This window comes from Vicugna pacos, chromosome 3 (genome assembly GCF_048564905.1).
Source record: "Vicugna pacos chromosome 3, VicPac4, whole genome shotgun sequence".
In the NCBI taxonomy this organism is placed as follows: Eukaryota; Metazoa; Chordata; class Mammalia; order Artiodactyla; family Camelidae; genus Vicugna; species Vicugna pacos.
This window is the reverse complement of record NC_132989.1, coordinates 114,169,738-114,186,515: the sequence shown is the minus strand read 5'-3', so window position 1 is coordinate 114,186,515 and position 16,778 is coordinate 114,169,738. Positions and strand designations below refer to the sequence as shown.

Sequence of the window (16,778 nt, the reverse complement as noted above, 5' to 3'; positions counted from 1 at the left end):
CCTCAGCGTCTTCTTCGCTCAGCCAAGGATGGCAGGCAGGAGCTCCTCTTGGCACACAAGGCACCTGACAAGGTGCGGACAGCAAGTAACGATGCTGGTTCTATCCAAACAACAGAGCAGATGGAAAAAAATAATAGTCATGATGGAAATCTGAATCACTGAATGGTTTTAATCCTACACCCAGCCCCTCCTCCATCAAAGGGTAAACTGTCAATGGAAACAGACTCTTCCCCTCGTTTCCTTGTTTTCTCTTTCCCATCAGCATTTTCCCCAGGTGTCAGCCCTAAGCCCACATGGGCTCTCCTGCACTCCCCCCGGCGACGAGAGAGCTTTAAAGAAAGGAAGGACAGAGACATCACAGCGCCGTGAGCTTTCCTCCCTCAAGGATGTTCACTTCGGAGACTGTCACTGCTCAGAAGACATCTTCATTCCTGCTGAAATCACCAGAGGGGCCCCCTTCTCCTCAATGTCCATTTGCTTTGGCACGTACACACGGCCATCCAGGAGCCACGTGCTCCCCAGAGCAAGACGTTGTGCAGGATTCCAGAGCCATCCTTGGCTCAACAACCGACAGCAGCTTGGGGAGAAACCACTGTTGAATCTGAGCCAGCGTTCCACCGTCCTGGCCAACACACCACCTCACGAGCAGAAAGCAGGAAGCACGCCACCCGGATTATCCCAGATTCTTGCCCCCGAGTTCTCCCACCGGGGCACAGAGCCTGGCACTGTGTTTCCGAAGGAGGGTTCACTGCCTCGTTGACAGAGGAGTCACAGTGGGCTCCCACAGACAAGGCCACGTTCTCTAACCCAGACCAAATGAAACTTTCTTTTACCTTCCAGCCACACTCTCCCTAAACAAAATCAAAAGAGAGAGACTGGAGGTGCAAATAACCATTGCCATCACTTGTCATTACTTGTGCCTCATGCCCTCACCCAGCTGGTAATTCAAGGTGCTATTTATTACAAAAGCCCTAAAATCACTCCTCCAAGTCTCCTCCAAGTCAAAGCAGAGGCACTGAAGTCCAGCGATGATGACCATCCGAAGGGCAGGCAGGAAAGCTTCCAAAGAGGTCTGATTCCGTCAGGAAGAAGCAACGCCCTGAGAGCTGCTTCGGAGCCTGCAGCCACCACGGATGTGATAGACAGAAAAATCCCGCTTCCTTACCAAGAGCTTAAACATCTACTTTGCACCTGCGAGATTCAGAATACAAATGGAGTTGGGTAACTCCAGAGATTGCTTCTTTCAGATGGTAACTGGTATTCATGAAAGAAAAGGAAAATACAGCAATCCTCACTATTCACGGATTGCCTATTTACAGATTCCATATTTGCGAATCTGCCTACTGGCTAAAGCTTATTTGTAACCCCAAAATGGTCCACTGGTTGTGAGTTCAAAGCTAATGAATCAACCATATATTAAATAAGGTGTCATTAAACACAAACACACATGAAGTGAGGTTCTTTATTGATGGGCTGATGAAGATGTTGAGCCCAGAGGCTCACAGGAGCCTAGCGTTCTGTGCCCTCTAGGAGCAATGGTTCAGTACAGCTAATTCAAGATTCAGGATGAACTTACAGACCATGAGGACCACGAGTCCCCCATGAAGATGACCATAAACACCAAAGGGCACCAGCAGCAGGTACAATACTCTAACAAAGCGCCAGCTCTGCACTGGGCCTGTCGGACGCTGGTGCATATGAAGGCAGGTGGAAGGAGCGTGTGAGTGGAGAGCACATCACACGGATGAGGGACCACCTCGATGGAGGGGGATCAGGGCTCAGGCAGTAGAAACTCAAAAGACGCAAGCCACCTGACTGTTCCTGAAAAGCAAAATATTGGCCCTCTGGCTTCCAAGCAGCACGGAACTCATCGTGCTGGCAGCAAGATGCGGGAGGCCCTGGTGCCTGGCTGTCTGGCATTAACCACCATGGGCAGGAGCCCTTTCTGAAGTCATCCTAGAGCGAAAATTAGACCCCTCGGAAACAGATCTGGACAATGTGGGCATTAGGGATGACAGACCGGTGGCCAAGGTCACTTTCTTGCCGAGTGGGGACTCCGGCTCTGGCTGGCAGGCCTCTTTAGAGCTCTCATTACATAATGTAAACCAGATCCCCGTCTCCCGTGGTCGACAGTGGCCCGCGCTCCCTCGATTTAAGGGATGATTACTGTCTAAAGAGCTGATTGTGTCTCATTACACTTGAGAGAATATAATCCTGACAACCTGGGCTATTAACGTGCACTTTCAAACACACCACACTGGCCTTTGACACAGTCCCATCGGTCACGTGTCAGATAGCAAAGTGTGTTCTTGCTGCACCGCGTGTAGAGGAGAACTTAAAACAGTACAGAATGGCAAGTATTGTTTTTTTCCTAGTCCAGGAAAGTCTTAATTCAACTGACACACTTATAGTGCACTGAGATCTTTAACATTAAAAAACAAAAGAAGCAACGCAATCCGTGAAGGCTATAAAATAAAAAGGCCCAAAGCCATTACCTTCTTGCTCCCTTACAGCTTTATAGGCCTTCTCCTCTAGAAACTTCTGCCCTGTTATTACAGTATTAGAATCATAATGACTACCTTTTGGAATAGGATTGACTTCCTTTTAAACTACATTCCTTCTTCTGTAATAACAGAAAAAGAAAGGAAATTAAGCATCTTTCCTCATCTCCACCTCTACACTGGGAGCTGTCAATAAAAAGACAGTGAAAACAACAGAAAAGGCTCCCAGGAGTCCTCAGACTAAGAGAACACACTGAGAAAGAAAGCAAAGGTCATACTATCTCCCACGTCCAGAAAGGGTACTTTCAACTATGATCACAAAAATGTAAGTTGGCAGGCTCCACAAACACATTCATAAAGAAAATCAGAACAATCCATAAATGATAAATCAAGGCCAAGAATTACAGCTCTGAGTCCGGTACCAGAGTTTGTATTTCACCAGCATCAGACAGGGCTTTCTCTCGCCTGTACCCGAGGCGATGAGTACTGCAAACTAACCACCCCTCTCAAGGAGTTCCCCAGTTACTTAGCATCTCGTCAGCTTAGTTCTTGACAAAGCATCAAGTCTGGGAGGCAGTGTGCCAGCGCGAACAGGCCAGGACAGGAAACGGGTTTCAAACTGAGATCAAGCAATCCTGTAATAAGAAATTGTGAGAATTTTTTTGGGGGGGGATGACTATTCCATCTGGCTTTTCAGCCAAACCTGGCTCTAAAAATTCCGTGATCTCTCCAAATACTAGATGCTAAAAATAAGGACGTGTGTATATACGTTAACTGAGAGTTTCAAAGAGATCCAGGGGCAACATGAAAGGAAGGCTTAAGCACCATTAAAATGTCGAGCTAAAGGCCCAGAAAGGTGGATATTTGACTAAAACTTTCAGAAGACCCTTCTGGGAAGGGAGAGTGAGTCAGCAGGGGACACATTATCTGGAGAGCCTCAAATGCGCAAAGCACTTAGGGAAAAACATGATCAAAAGTTTGAAGACAACCAGAGAAGGTGCTTAGAAAGAATCTGTCTGCTAATGACAGCAGGAGCCAGCTCTTTGTTCCCAAGAAGCCAGCAGTGACAGGACTTCGAATGGGGCATAAATTCAAATAGAAGTAAATCTTTCTGGGTTCCCTGCAGAATTTCCACTCACCAGCTTCATCTTTCAGCAGGGTTCGAGTTCCCTGTTACCCAGTTCAACAAAGAACTGCTCTGTCCCCAGCCCGGCCAGGGAGGGAATTATCTGTCGTGGCCACACTGTGCCTTCCTGGGCAGTTTAATCTCTCTGCTACAACCCACTGCGAAGAATTGCTTCTGTAAAGACAGGTGTCAGGCCCTGGGTTTTGGCTGGGGAACAGGGCAGGGTAATCGGAAGCGGAGAACAAAACAACAAAATGGGACAACGAAAAATGCCAACTTTCAAGAGAATTCGAGGCGAACACAGAGAAAAGGAAAGAAAAGAGGAAGACGGCTGGTGAGCGGGCAGAGCACGATGAGGGCCACTGTGACTTTGGGCACTAACAGAAGCAGATGTGTCTGTGGCCTTGGCCTCCAGTCCCTCCAGCCCAGTCCTGATGCAGCCGAACTGTACCCCAAACCACAGGAGGGCTGGAGGAGAGACGGAGAACTAAGTTGGTCCAGCTGCAATAACAAACCAGAAGGGTCGAACCACCAAAGCTTTTAAAAATAAACATGGTGATTCAGAGCGAGGGGGAAACCTAGCGCTGGGGGAGCTTCAGGCAGCTCTGGACCTCACCAGACCTCGGTTTAAACACCATTTAGAACTGCCTTTCCATGAGGTGTTTCAATGACAACAGAGAGGCCTGCTCACGGCAAAGAGGATAGGGTCCAACAGAGGAGTCCTCAGAAGGGCCTGTCCAGACTACAGAGGGACCCGGCTAGCCTTTCATCCCCCCGTGCAAACTTCCTTCGTCCTGAACAGGCCTCCAGGGCCCCAGGACGCTGGAAGCTTCCAGAGTCTTCATACAGTTACCCCCTGAATTTTCTAAATCAATCCTAGCAAATTAGCCAAACAATGCACCTATTCCAGAGCTTTGGGGAAATAATTGGTCTCCCTGTCTGTGCTAAAAACCTGCTGTTTCTAAGTTCAGTTCCTGAAAGGACTAACGGTGGCCCAGGACTTCCCAAGTTGCTTAAAAAAAAACCAGAACATGTCACGCACCCACAATGGCTGTGTATGAGTCTATAGCCAGCTCTCTGTTCCTCAAGGAAAGTTGGGAAAAGGCTCCCCAGAGGACTAGAAAAGGCACAGTGATCCGAGTTCAAATCCTCCCCTAGTTTCTACCTGGGCAACACGGACCTGTTTTCATAGGGGTTTTTGTTTGTTGATTTTGTTTTGTTTTTTAACTTTCCTGGGTTGTTTCCCATGTAAAAGTAGATTAAGAACAGCAATCAGGTTATAGGAAAGTTACGAGCTTTCAGAACTCTGCATGCCAAGTTCCTAGCTCAACATTAGTGTTCAATCTTTTTGTTATTGTAACAAAAGGAATTGTTCCTTAAACCCAAAAGGTGGTAGTCTAAAGGGTTAGGGTTAATCTATTCTATGAGCCTGTACCTACCAGAACTTCACCTTCCTGGGCCTTGCTGCTTAATCTATAAAATGAATTTGGTGTGTTTGGATTATTGTCTTTAGCGCCAGTCTCAGGCCTGGAAAATCTAGTTGCCTGGGAATTTGGTTTCTTCCTCTCCGTTGCATAATTGCAAAGACTCATTCTGTACCTATTGTGACACCTTTTTCTCCTACCAACTCTTCCAGGAAAAAAAAAAAAAACTAAACTAGGAAACAGCAATTTGATGCCCTCTAGCATATAAGGATGTTCTGAGAGGGTCACAGAACGAGTTTTTGATATGAAGTACAAAAGGAAAAGGAAATTTATTCTCTAAAAATCAGCATTTCTCCTTTCATATGAGAATGGGGAGGAGCAGTTATGTGTCATCATCTGTAAAGGTCCCAAAAGCTGGTGACAGATACGTCTCATTTTTTGCCTTAGTGATGATAATTTTGTTCTAAATCTTAAAATCAGCTATCTTCTAAAAAAAAAATGATCAGATCATCTCCTGGTCTTTCTCAATGTTTCGGGATAATGTAGGAAGTATAAACCTGAAGTAACTGCCTGAAACTCAGAAGAGCATTTGCCAAGGATACACTTTCCTCAAATGTTATGCTGCTCCTCTGTGTAAGGATATCAGTAATAAGCCAGTTAATGAGATACAGACGGCAGGCTGACATCCAGCGTGCAGATTCAGGCAGCTAATGCTCAGATTGCCCGTCAGTCCATAGACGGCGGCTACAAACTGCTCCGAGCCTGCATGAGGAGTCCATAGGCTCAAGCTCTGGGATGGACCACGGAAAGTGTCCACAGGGGGCCGGATCTCCATGTTTAAAGTCAAGTTCTCTGTGAAACATATCACAAGAAGTTTGAATTGCTGTGAATGGCATTGCCAGCTCCATGGAGCATGTCTGAGCATCAGTATTTGGGGGACCTGATGACAGCTAACAGGCAGACAGGTATAGGCAGCTGAGGGGCTCAAGCAGGGAGTCCAAAGAAGGACAGATTTTACAGTTGGATTTGCACCCATTTGTGTTAGCATGACAAGGACGAGGCACCGCAGGCTGGGTGGTGTGAACAACAGGAATTTGTTTCTTACAGTTACAGAGGCTAGAAACTCAGGGTGTCAGCCAATCCAATTCCCGGTAAGGGCTCTCTTTCTGACTTGCAGACGGCCACCTTCTTGCTGTGTCCTCAGACGGCACAGAGAGAGAAGCCTACTCTCCGCTGTCTCTTCGTACAAGGGCACTAATCCCCTCATGGGCGTCCTACCCCCATGACCTCCTCTCACCCCAATTACCTCCCAAAGGCTCTGTCTGCAAATATCACATTAGGAGTTAGGATACCAACATACGGTTTGGGGGGACACAATTGAGTCCATAGCAATAAGCACGAAAGTATTTTTTAAAAGCATGTTTATGAGTTAATTTACACTCATGACTGGTCTGCTTAAATCTGACTTCTGTCTGTCTTCTGTTAAAAAATCTAAAAATGCATGTTATAAAGTACAGTATTCAAGACATCCACGTAGGAAAATTTTGTTGATTACTCAAAGCTAAATGTTTTCAATCACATCTTAATTTGGGGAGGAAAATGGGGAAAATGTTTTCCTCATCTTGACATGTTTAACAATTTGAAACAGAACCAAATGTTCCAAGTTTACATTTTCTAGCTCCCAGAAATCGTGGAATTCCTTATTTCATAGAATTCATTCTTCTCCTGTCATTGAAAGTGTACAATACAATCAAATGAAAATAAATACTATATTAAAGCCATGTATTCTTCTACTGATAAGAAACTGATAAGCCTTTGTCAATGTGTTTTGAAAAATTTTACATGATTTGTTGCCTTCAGACTTTAATGTGGTTGGTTATCTATTATCTTTTCTGCGCTTCTTGTAGCGAGTAAGCATCCGATTATTCCCTCTGTGGGTGTCTTAGATGTTCCTAAACCTTGCTGAACAAGAAGCACATGGCTTCTCTTGGGACCTAACCCCAAAGATGGCTAAGTAAACTCTATACTGACAGTCTCACTATAATTTATATCATTTGTGCAAATGCTTATTTTCTTAGTCACGGGCTTCGCCCTGAATTTACATTAAAGATTTCCTAGCACAGAAATCATATTTAAAAGCTCTGGTGCAAAGACCAGGTAGAGAGCTATCTGGGCAAAGCAGGAGGTCAGCGAATGGTGGGAAGGCTGACTCACAGGTATTAATCCAAGACTTGGTTTCACTCTCCTGGAGGTTCATACAGAGGCTGCCCACTGAATTTTCCAGAGTGTCCCAGAGGCATGGGAGAACCAACGTTTATCACCTACAGCGAAACTAAAGCAATGACCAAGCTCTAGCTCCGCTGGCACCAGACACAAATGTCGTTAGCACTAGCATCAGCTACCTGAAGCCTCAGCCGGGGCCCGTTGTTAAAGATGAAGCAAGGTCTCTAACTGGAAATTGAGAAGGCAGTTCTTTGCTGTCCAGTACTGGTGGCTCCAACAATAGAAAGGCATGAAGAATAACAATTTTCCAAGTAAATGTCCACAGTCACCTGTCTGTACCATAGAATCAAAGCGAGGGTCATAAACACCTGCTCAATAACAACACCTCATTATCATTCTCTCACACCTTGCTGCCTCCCTTCCTGAAAGATGCACCTTTAGAAATGGTGTAATTGGAGATACTTAACGACTCAATTCTACGTGGAGGAAACAGTGGTGGCACAGCCCTTCAGAGACCACCAAGTCAGAGGCATGCAACCATTTTTTTTAATTTATCAAAGAATATGTGCAGTCTAAATAGTTTGGTGTGCTCCCACACACCTCCACACATGCTTGGCATTTGCCACTCTGTGTGCCTAAAAAGGGACTTTCATTCTGTCCTATAAACTCTAAGTTAGTCTTTCTAACTAGGAAACCAGGGACCAAAGAGATACCAGGACTACAACACTTCTTAAAAGATAAAAAACACAAATGTCTTAGATGGTCTGAGAGATGGTCATACTAAGTGAAGTCAGTCAGACAGAGAAGGACAAGTAGCACGTGGTATCACATACATGGAATCTAAAAAAAAAATGATAGTGATGAACTTATTTACAAAATGGGAACAGACTCACAGACACAGGAAGCAAACTTATGGTTACCAAAGGGGAAAGGATGGGTTGGGATAAATTAGGAGTTTGGGATTAATGGATACACACTACTATATACAAAACAGATAAACAACAAGGTCCAACTGCAGAGCACAGGGAACCATATTCAATATCTTGTAATAACCTATAATAAAAAGGATCTAAAAAATAATATATATATATAAAAAACTGAAACACTTTGCTGTACACCAGAAATTAACACAACATTGTAAATCAATGATATTTCAATGTAAAAAATGAATAAATAGAAAACACAAATGTCTCTGTCATTGCCCTATATATTTCCATTGTTATGATGGCTGCATTGCTACATGCAATCTTGGCTTAAAGAATGGAAGCTGCTACAACCAGCTGTGATCCCAGACTCCCCCCGCACTGTAGCGCTGGGAGCATCCATATCCCAAACCTGAGCTAAATAGATGCCAAGGCTTCCCAAAACTCAGGGTGCACCTTATGTCTCAGCTCTCACAAAGACTCAGGTTGTGGGAGAACGCTCTTCATTTACTTCAAACAAGAAATCTTTATTTGGGAAAGACATGACCTGAACAAAGCAGACAAAGGATTCTCAAGTGCAAAGCAAGGCTTCTGACACAACCAGCACGAAGCCAAAGTTCACCAAAACAATCAGAAAGAGATGAGAGATGGTGATAAACTGAATTTGAAAGAGTTGCTTTAGATCCAGAAGAAAACAAAGCCACACAAAAATGTACCGTATCACCTCAATAGTAAAGGCTGTCAACAGCCTCTGGGAAGGATAGGAGGTCAGGACCGTATTGTCAGACATTAAGCACAATTTTCCTGGCAACTTCATTTGTTTGTTTTAAACTCGGTCACTTGCAATCATTCTTTGAAGAAAACATTCTTTATTTTGCGTAGGAAGAAAACATAGTGAAGCCGGTACAAAAATAAAGCAGCCAGCATCTAAACCATGAAAAAAAAAAAAGAAAAAGTCTCAGGCTAAAAACAGATACTCTCATTTTGCCTATGAAATTATAGGTTTGGCAGGTGCTCCATGCCACCAAGGCCTCCACTGCCAAGGCGACCTCCCTCTGTCCCAGAGCAGCCAGCTCCCCTCCAGCGGAGCCACGCAACAGGAAATGGCAGGGCGTGTTTAATATTCAGGTAGTAGGTGCTGAGACCCCCAGATTTGTTCCAAACCAGCAGATGTAACAATCAAACCTAGACTGGAGCATGTTCCCCACACAGCAGTGACCGTTACCCGCTGGAAGTGTTTTTCACTATTTTGTGACTTTGGGGCAATGTCATCTATGTTGTGGTTACGAAGCCACACTCTGAAGGCAAATCCAGAGGAGTCTTTTAAAATCAGTGATGCTCTAGCAGGTTTCCTCCACACTGGGAGTACCGATATTTGGCACCAATAATTCCATTGTGGGGGCCAACCTGTACATTTGGGGTGACTGGCAACATCCCTGGCCTCTCCTCTCTAGAGGCCAGTAGCACCCAGCACTGTCCCCCGGCTGTGAAAACAAAAGTGTCTTTAGACATTGCCAGATGTCCCCTGGAGAGTAAAATCACCGGGCTGAGAGCCTCAGCACTGGAGCCACGGGATGGCCGAGCTTTCAGACGCAGGCGCTGAACAGGATGGACTAAATCTATCTGCTGCTCTAGAACTATCTTTAGCAGGAGCCAGACAATATCTAAGTTCCCATTTCTTATAAAGAATATGCATATATTTCCATCTGCTTAGAAAACTTCTGGAAAAAAACATGAGACTTAATCATGCTTGTCTCCGAGGAGGGGGCTCTCGTTTGCATCTTGTGGACTGCTTTTCAAACATTTAAAAAATAACTTTAATGATTTTTCGTTGTTTTAAATTCTAGTGTTTGATATTTTTTTTAAAAAACTAGGAAATTTTTGTTGTATTTTTTAAGTCAAGTTACAGCTTAAATGGGGCTCTCTGACCCACTTGAACCTCAAAGCCTCAGCTAGGGGAGCTGCGCCCAGGGCACCAGGACATGAGTGTCGGCCTCTGTCGGCCCTGGCACTGCAGCTCGCTGGCCGTCTCCGCCCCTCTGAGTGGAAACGGGGAGAAAATGTGGGAAAGTGCCACAAGGGCCCCCAACGACTGTGGCTGTGCGGCAGCTTTGCCCTCGAACAAGATCATCACGACGAATAGACTCGGGCCTCCTTCCAAACGGATGCTGGTGGCCGGTGCTACCCGCTGGTGACTGGAGGTTGGCCGCACCATGTCTCCACGGAGCAGTGTGTGTGTGGCCGGGGGTGGGGGGGGTCCATGTGGCACGGGTCTCCCAGCATCCCCCGAAGCCTCTCACCGCGTCATTCGTTTCAGGAGTCCCAGTTCCGTCACCTGAACGCACTTGAAGGCTGGATGACAGGCGGCCTCTTAGTTCTGGGTTCTGGCCACCCACCTGAAGCCCTAAGGAAACAGCACGCAGGGTCGCAGGGTCCCAGGCCCATCCCGGACTCACTGAAGCAGCACCCCTAGGTGCGCGGCCCCAGGGTCTGTTTCAACAGGTTACCCGGTGACTCCTAGGAAAGTTTCTGCTTATTTGTGAAATTTCTTTGATTTTTTCAGGTTAATATCAGACTCTTACGAAAAATACAATAACTTTCCCAAGAGATGAAATCTAAAGATTTTCCCCCAAAGTCTCCATGTATCAATCTTGAAACAGGTGGGAGAAATTTCTTCATCATTCCTCAGAAAAGTGTTTCCATCGCCCCCAGTGAGAGAAGCTCATGTATCAGTCACAGTGCTCTGGGCTACTGCCTGGAGATATTTAATTACACCGTTCTGGGTCCCAGTCACTGTCCGAAGTGCCAAGGTGACACCTGGCAGGTCCCAGAAGCATGAAGAAGAGTGTGGAAGGCACTAACGTGGAGAAGCAAGAACAGAACAACTTTCGTGAGCAGCTCCACGTGGCTGAAGTTTAGAGACCCTGGCAGGGAATGTGGAGATGAGATCACACGTTAAAGTGATGCTCAGCTGTGGACCAGAAGTTTCCTTCAGCTTGACTAAACTTAGGCACATTTCCTCCTGACTCTGGGACCCTGATCTCCCTTTTCTTGTAGCATTCATTTTACAAAACTGACCACTGTCCATTCTTCCTCTGCCCCTCTGAGATACAAATCTTCTCCCAGCCTCTTGCCAGTTTTACAACCCAGGATTGTTTGTCTCGAGGACCCAGGAGCCATCCTGTTGAAATGTGATCCTCAGGGAAGATGGGGCCCCTGTCTCCCAGTCTCTGTGGGAGGGTGGGACCGTAACTGACGGGTGCCAATCAGCAAGCACAGGTGGCCTCATCACACCAACCCACACCTCCCCATGCCCTCCAGCACTTCTCCAAGAGCTCACCCCCACAATTTCAAGCTCCTCCACTTTTCATTTCAGTGGGCGTGAGCTCAGTCTCTCTCTTCTGTTGCAATTGTTACGACCTCTAGTGCAACAGTCTTTTTTGTCTTGGAGGGAAGTAATTCGGTGTCTGTTTATTTGTATCAGAGGTCCTGGGGATTGAATCCACAACCTCGTGCATGCTAAGCACATGCTCTACCACTGGGCTATACCTTCCCCCTGCAATAGTCTTGAATAACGTCTTCCATACCTAACATCTAAATTCTCTCATGCAATTTTTCTTTGACATTATTAAAGGGACCTGCATACAAGGAAAGTCTGTTTCTTACTTTATTTCAAGAGCAATGTGAATGCAGTGAGGTCTCAGAGCTCGGGTGCAAAGCTCTGAGTGTGGCTGTGTACAGGGGAAATCAGGGTACCAGTGGGAGGCCAGGTGGAAGCAGGGGGCAAGCCAGTCAAAGGAAAAGGAGTCATGAGGCCAGGGAAAGAATTATGCTCAATCTATCCATGTGGTTGAAGAGAACAGAAAAGAAGGGCTAGAATATTTGGGGGCTGGAGTTGTTTATGAGATGGAATTTGGCAGCTATTAGGAAAGGATTGTGAAAACAAGGGGGACAGAATTTAGAATGATTCTGAGATTTTTAGTTTGAGAAGCCAGGTAAATGTATTTATATACAAAGATAAGGAAATCCGCTCACCAAAGAATCATTAAGTGAATGCAATCTGTTCTTCTGTTACTACAAAGTTATTATTTTCAATGTTTATCATAAATATTCCAGAGTTAATGATCTGGGGTTGGTTTCACCTGAGAAGTGGGCCGGTTCTCCTCATTCCTCCTCTTCCCACGCAGCAGCTAAAAACCAGCATCCACTCCCAACAAGCATTTCTAAAATGCTTTTCGAAGTCGTTGCCAAGGGGAAGACTGTGTTTTCAGACCAATGTGTCTCAGATTTATCACAGGAGTGGGCAGACGTGATGGAGAAGGAGAACGCGGCTGGGCAACCCCAGCGCAGAGACGAGTTTCACTGTTCGCAGGAAGAACCAGCAGGCAGTGGGAGTGGGCAGCCTCACGAATGAGCGCCCAAATCAGTTCTCTTCCCCAGATGCAACATTTCAGCCCCTTTCACCTCAAGGACCCCATGAACAAAGGGAACCCGATGCCAGGAGCATGCGCTGCACGAGCTGCCCTGGGCCCAGCCGAGCTCTACTCAGTCCCGGATGAGGACTTCCAGCGCTGTCCACTTCCACGGGCCGGAGCTGGAGGGCGCTCGCTGGGGGATCCCAAGGTTCCACTTGGCCACGCCGCTGCGCAGAACTCCACAGCTAGGAAAGCGGGCTGGGGCGAATGAAGCTCTGTGTCTCCTTGCACAGACCAGAGAGCTGTAAGCAGGGGTGGCTTCCCACCTTGACAGAGCTCGGTAAATAAGCCCCAGGAGCCTCTGAGCCAGGATCAAGCCGAGGCAGGCCGCAGCAGCTCTGCGCCTGCAGGTGGGGGCCGGGGTGGGCGCAGGCCCGAGCGCGTCCTGGCCTGGCGCGGGCCTGGAGCCGTGCCTGCAGGAGGCTGGCTCCTTGTGCAGAATTACTAAATGCTACAAACAAGGGCGCACTGCAGATGAAAGTTGTCCAGGTTTATGAGTCATCACACCGTTCAGGCCACTAAAACTTCAAAGTCCTCTGACTAACGAAGTCCAGCTAGTCCTTACAGCACCCCAGCGAGCTCGGGAAGGAAATAAGCATCATGACCCCCATTTTACGGGGAGCAGAGAGAGGTAAGAAGCTTTGCTCAGGGCGACAGGAAGACGGGCATTAGTCACATCTTGGGGACGACTAAGTCCAGATTGGGAGGGGACAGCAGGTGCCCCGCTCCACTGACTCACGCTGCTCCCCAGCACGTAGGGAGGTCAGCTAAGGAGTGTCTCCTTACTCAGAAGGAAACTGGTGATTCAATCTTATTTAAAATAAAAGAAGTGGGCATGGTTTTTTGTTGAAGCTTTAAGAACAGTAAATGACAGTAATTTGGCCAAATTAGAAATGTCTGGCTGGAGGCGCTGGCAGACTCCTCCACTATTGGGGTGTAGACGGTACAGTTTTGACAAATCTCACCCAGAGTTGGACCAGCATCCCCCAGACCGCCTCCCTGGTGGTGGCCCCTATGTTCCGCTTTCCATGGCAACCTGAAAAGTTTAGGCATGAATAGTAAACAGTCCTTGGTGGTTTTTTTCCATCTTCCTTTATGTAAATTTTGTTTTTCTGAATATGTAGTTATACTGTGGGAAATTTTGGACAATACAAAAAGTAAAAAGACAGTAACACTGGTGTGGGATCTCTTATTGGCGGATTATAAAAGAGCTCTGGTAGTAACCTCGAGGACATGTAAATCTTTATGCATTTAAATACATTTCTATTATGTAAAGCTAGGGTTATTTTTACCTCGTCTTACCGAAATCCCTAAATATCATTTAAAAATATAGATGAAATGGGTACATAACAATTCATCAAGCGGTGGTCTCCTTGTGTTTAGCCAATCCCCAGCTACTGGGTAATTTGGAGGCTTCCAATTACTGTTATCATGACACTAGATAAACATTCCTCATCAAGCTTTCTGATTGTTTCCTTAGAGCAAATTTATAGAAGATGAAATACTGAGTCAATGGATTCACGCATATTTAAAGTTTTTCATATATACATCACACTATTCTCCAGCATGTGGTATCAATTTCCACTTTCGCCTAGTTTAAGAGGTTAATTTTTCTGATCCCTCCAAAATTCCTCCACTGGTGGGGCTTAAGAGTGGGGATAGGTTGCAATTATGGCTAGAACACTTGGCATAAAGCCATGTTTAAAGGAAATATAGATTTTAGGCAGACAGAATGCTTATTTGGGATGGCTAGTAAGGGCTTCCAGTGAATGGAGAAAACTAGCATTTCTCCATTCCCCTCAAAAGCCACCACCATTCATTAAAGCCACCACCATTCATTAAGCAACTGTGGAGAACAATCCATGAATAAGGCCCTTGCAAGGAAGGTGACCTCATTTTACACTTGAGAAAAATGAGGCTCACAGAGATTCTCTGACTTGATCATAATGTGATGAAGCCAAGATGGCAGTCCCCAGCTGTCTGCTCCCTCCCACACAGGTAAGAATGGGAATCCTAACCATACTGGGGACCCTGAGCAGGGTGGGTAAGAGGCCCTGTTGATCAGTTATCAGCCCTCCTCTTCTTCAATCCTAGGTCCAAAGCAAACTTCATCTTGCAATGAGCCCCATCAGGCTGGTACTAAAGGAGCACTCTGTAAGAGCCGTGGGTGTTTGTAGTACTTACACCCTAAGGCACAAATGGTTTTGAAGGCAAGCTTTGAGTCAGGCAACTGTGGATGTTAGTCCTGCCTCTCAAACTAATGACATATGTGACTTTGGACATGCCACTCACCCCGCATTTACAGAATGAAGATAATTAAATGTTAAGGAGACAGTGCATGCAGAGGGGTTGTCCCAATGTCTGAAACATGCTAAATGCTCCAGAAATGGCCCCTAAGAAGAGGGACATGTTGGGAGAATTTCTGTTATTGCAGCGAGGTAGTGAAGACATGGCACAGGTATCTGACTCACAAGGAGAAAGGACTCTGGTTTCCACACACTGCAAACTCCATCCTCAGGATGTCACCATGTTTCCCTGGGCTGCATTACTCAGGCAGGCACAATTAGAAAAGTTCCAGGAATGGCAAGTTCCCGCTCCCTGAAGTGTTTGCTTCAAAATGTTAGAGCAAGCAGGTAGCTAGACATAAGTAGAGAAAGAGGGACATAGTCCCAATGGCAGAAAACTATACGCTTTGCGAACAACGGTGATCCTTGGACAGATCACGAAAAACAGGATCCTCCAGACTGATAAAAAAAAAAACCATACCCTCTGGGTTGATAAGTGTCCTGGACGCAGAAGGGCGGGACGGGACAGGAATCCCCACCACTCGAATGTAACCTTTTGATCATCATGACCTCTGTCCAAATGTAACCTTTTGCTGATGATACCTCCCCATCCGAATGTACGTTTTTGTTCATTGTGACCTCATCCAACTTCCTGAGCAAGACTAAATAAGGACAGGAATTTGACACAACATTGTAAAACGACTATAACTCAATAAAAAAAATGTTAAAAAAAATAAAAAGAAAGATTAAATAAGGACAAAAAAATCCCTCCTCCCCAGCTGGGAAGGTGGAGCTGGGATGAAGATCAGGAAAGACGACCCCAAAGCCCCCCCTGCCAATGAGTGTTCTGCCCATTCACTTCTACACCCACACAACAAGCTTGCCAAGGAAACTCGGGGCAGCTACCCACCTGGGTCTGCCCGCTCTTCCCTTGAGAATGTACTATCTACCTGTTAATAAATCCTTGCTTTGCTCTCTTGATCTCCATGTCTTATTTCTGAATTCTTTCTACAACAAGACAAGAATCTCTCACCCCCAACAAAAAGAATTCTGCAGCAATCTTGTGCAATGGCTAAGAGCTATGGTTCTGGGGAAACAGACAAAACTAGATTCCACAACCAACTCTGCCCAACACCACCCTGCAGCCTTGAGCACTTACTCGTCCTCTATCAGCCTGTGTGCAAAACAAGGGTCATCACGGTTCCCGCCCGCCATGAGGAGTGAAGAACACAACACTACACGTGCAAAGGTGAGGGTGACAATGCCTGATGCATAAAAAACAAATAAACTAATGGCAGATATCACGGTAATCGTGAAAGCTATCCACCTGTCTTCCTGGTGTGCTCCTCCAATCACCTGGTAGAATCCCACCTCCGCACATCTTTGAAGTAGGCAACTAGCCAGGTAATCTCTCTGGCTGATGTTGTAAGTGGAAGGGACCTGAGTCCCTCAGGGTAGAAGACTTTAGGAGACAGCGATCCATATCACCATGTTCTCTCCCTCCTCATCACAATGACCAGCAACACTCAAGGTGACTGCGGCCCCAGAGGTCCTCCTGTCCCCACACCAGAGTGAGGACCAGGGGCAGCAGAGCCTCTGCCACGCCCAGATGCACACAAAGCCTGAATGAGAAACAGACATCTGTTCTTTAAAGGATGGAGATTTAATGGTCCTCTGTTACAGTAACCTGACCCATCAAATTGATGCTGACCTTATTAGAAGTAATTTGTCAGACTAGGTCAGAAGAGTTGGAAAAAGGACCCCAGCTTTCAGTCAGAACATCAGTAATAACTGTGGTGAGGACATTCTCAGTTAGAGCAG

At 46.2% G+C, this 16,778-nt stretch overlaps 1 protein-coding gene across 7 annotated transcripts in view; it reads right to left on the bottom strand.

Annotated features, from left to right (window-relative positions):
* SEMA5A (semaphorin 5A) overlaps nt 1-16,778 on the bottom strand; it is a 449,868-nt gene that overhangs the window by 360,309 nt on the left and 72,781 nt on the right. Inside the window, exon 1 of one of the 7 annotated variants that reach the window (XM_072958867.1) lies at nt 12,340-12,902. The exons of the other annotated variants lie outside the window; for them this stretch is intronic. The gene's annotated coding sequence lies outside the window, so the exon portion shown is untranslated. Of the gene's footprint in view, nt 1-12,339; nt 12,903-16,778 lie in introns of those variants that run through there. 7 annotated transcript variants of the gene reach the window in all.